This window comes from Hippoglossus hippoglossus, chromosome 19 (genome assembly GCF_009819705.1).
Source record: "Hippoglossus hippoglossus isolate fHipHip1 chromosome 19, fHipHip1.pri, whole genome shotgun sequence".
In the NCBI taxonomy this organism is placed as follows: domain Eukaryota; kingdom Metazoa; phylum Chordata; class Actinopteri; order Pleuronectiformes; family Pleuronectidae; genus Hippoglossus; species Hippoglossus hippoglossus.
The window spans coordinates 3,807,030-3,809,630 of NC_047169.1; the positions used below are offsets into that span (position 1 = coordinate 3,807,030).

General features: G+C 44.7%; 1 long non-coding RNA gene across 1 annotated transcript; it reads right to left on the minus strand.

Moving 5' to 3' along the window:
• Positions 1-334: 334 nt before the first annotated feature.
• Positions 335-2,377, minus strand: LOC117753101. Its single transcript, XR_004612202.1, has 3 exons — positions 2,280-2,377; positions 1,044-1,302; positions 335-767 (listed from the first exon to the last, which is right to left on the minus strand). It is a non-coding gene; the product is annotated as an uncharacterized LOC117753101 (long non-coding RNA).
• Positions 2,378-2,601: the final 224 nt, after the last annotated feature.

Consider the following 2,601-nt stretch of genomic DNA (forward strand, 5'->3'; position numbering starts at 1 on the left):
CTAGCGCCTAAAAATGGAGATATTCTAAAACGCTGCTGTCCCTTATTTATTTTATTTTCCTGTGACATGACACGAAAAACACTTTTCTGTCGTCTGGTTATTTTGAGTGTGGTGATTAATTTCATTTTTTCCCGACTGACCTCAGACGGATGTGTTGATGAGGATGTCATGTAGTTGCATCATTCTCGTCAAAGCATTTTAATTAAGCGCAGGTCTGTGTTATTAGTCACATTGAACTCAATGCACCTTTGTCCTTGTTGCAGAACTGTCACAGGAGAGCTTTGTTTTACAGGTTCTCTGGGGTTAAACTTCAGAAATATTCCTCCACACGCAGTCTGGGTCACTCAACTTTTATTACTGTCACATTTACAATTATTTTAAATTACCTCTCAACTATAAACACATCACAACATCTGCAGCGAGCAAATACTGGGTCAACTTGATTAATCAGAGGTGATCAATCAGTTTCAAAGAATCCAAATAAAGCTCTTTACAAAGACGAGCAGATTTAATCCACATACATCCACTGGCGCTAATGTGGATCTGAATATTCCCTTTCTTGTTGGTTTCCTCCATTTCTTCACAGGAACAGAAAAGTTGTTTTTTTTGATATGTTAACTACTGTAACTTGTGGACAGCAAACTAAAGAACCGTCGCTGATGAAATGGAAAGAAAGAAAAACCATATGGCATGACGCACGCCGCAGGATGCTGGGAAATAAACAAAGCCTGTACAAGCTGGTCCTGATGTCCAAGGTTAGTTAGTCTCTGCAAACACACAAAAAAGGGAACAGAGTAAGAATGAGAATATTGAAAAATTAATGGATCAACAATTTAAAAAAACATCTCAGAGCTACTTCACATCTTAATATTTTAGAATCACTTCAGTGAGGACGGTTGAGTTTAGAGAATTATTATCTCTGCTGTGATAGAATTCGAGTTACAGTGACATACACGTGTCAAGGTTTTATAATGTTTTCTCATATTCAGATTCATGATTTATGGTCAAACACGTGTTCGGTTGCTCGTGTGTTGAAAACTTACACACAAACATACGGATGCACATCCCGCACATGGCGATAACGCTGGAGATCTGCAGGGCCCTGCCGCACTCGCCGCTCATCAGGCAGTCCCTCGTCTTCAGGCAGCACTTGGGGCAGCCCTTCTTGGACTTCACGCTCTCCGTGTCCTTGAAGCTCTGCGGCTGGGTTTGCCTCGTGTCCGGGTGCTTTTCGTCCCACTCTTCGTTATCGCCTCGTGCCATGCCGGATTTATTTGTGGAGACTAACAGGTGGACTGGGATCTGTGAGGAGAAAATGTAACGTCGTCAGAACACGAACAGAACCCTTCACAAAGCAAACCTTTGTTTAACCCATGAAAAAATAAAAACAGCCAGTGTCCAATGTCGTTATGCTGCAATTTGGCTGTGTCATCCCTCGTGACGATTCAACTGTTGTTCCTCGCACTTTGGAGAGGGTGTGTTTGGTCACTGCCCTCATCAGACTTTGTTTTTAGGAATGCCTGCAGCCGCCCAGGCAACATTCCTGCCTTAAGCACTTCCTTAACATGCAAACATCTCTTCTCTAATATATAATCTTAACAAACACACAAACTGACGATTTATCACAACCTACACGTGAAGTCAATTCTCCTCGTCTCCTCCTCCTCCTCCGGCGGCGGCTGCTGCTCCCCCTGGAATCTGTGTCTCTTCTCGGTTAAATCTTTATGTGAATCCGTGCTCTTGAGCAACAGGACTCTTCGGTTTCATTAAAGAGAAATCCTGAAAGTGTGAATCATTAACACGGGCGGCCTAAACCTACGTCCTTTTTATGAAGACTTTATTGAGTGAAGTCACATTGATTTGACAGATTAACAATTCTTCCACGCTGATGATCACTCCTCCCTGCCAGGAGCTAACCCCCCCCTCCCTCCCAGCCCCCCCCTCCCTCCCAGCCCCCCCTGTTTTAACTGTCAGATACAATTGCTCCCCACAGACATTATCAGATATTAAGTGATAACCCTGATGGTGAAATAACATCTTATCTGTGCCATCCGGTGGCTCCCCCATTTATTACCACTGACAGTAAATTAGATTGCTGGCATCTGGAGGGTATACCGTCATTTTGAGTGCACCTTTCCATCTCATCCTGCCTTCAAAACTCCATTGGTTTTCAATCAGGGGTAATGAAATCCCATCGCCCTCCTCCGCCATGAAAGCGACTTGGAGAGGAAGTTAGAGAAGGTCATTAAGAGTAGAGAGAAAGCCACTAATGGTCTCACCCTTTGCTTTTATCGGAGTCGCCTCTCTGTCGGTTTGGATCTCTTCTCCTCGCAGAGTTCCTCGGAGCACAGCGCTGAACACACACTCACACACTGTTGTGAGGCGGGGGGTGTCGGCTTGCGGCTCACATGAGCGGAGCGGGTGTGTCTGCAGGTTTTACAGGTTTCACCGAGTGGACCGCCCTGATGACTCGGATTTCATCTCCAACAAACAAACTCTCTTAAGTAAGGGCCGAGGCTCAAAGGTGCGAATAAGCTTTTTAAATCCGAGTGGAAAGAAGAAGAAGTGTGAACTCCAGCTGCTCCCAACTTGACTGACAGT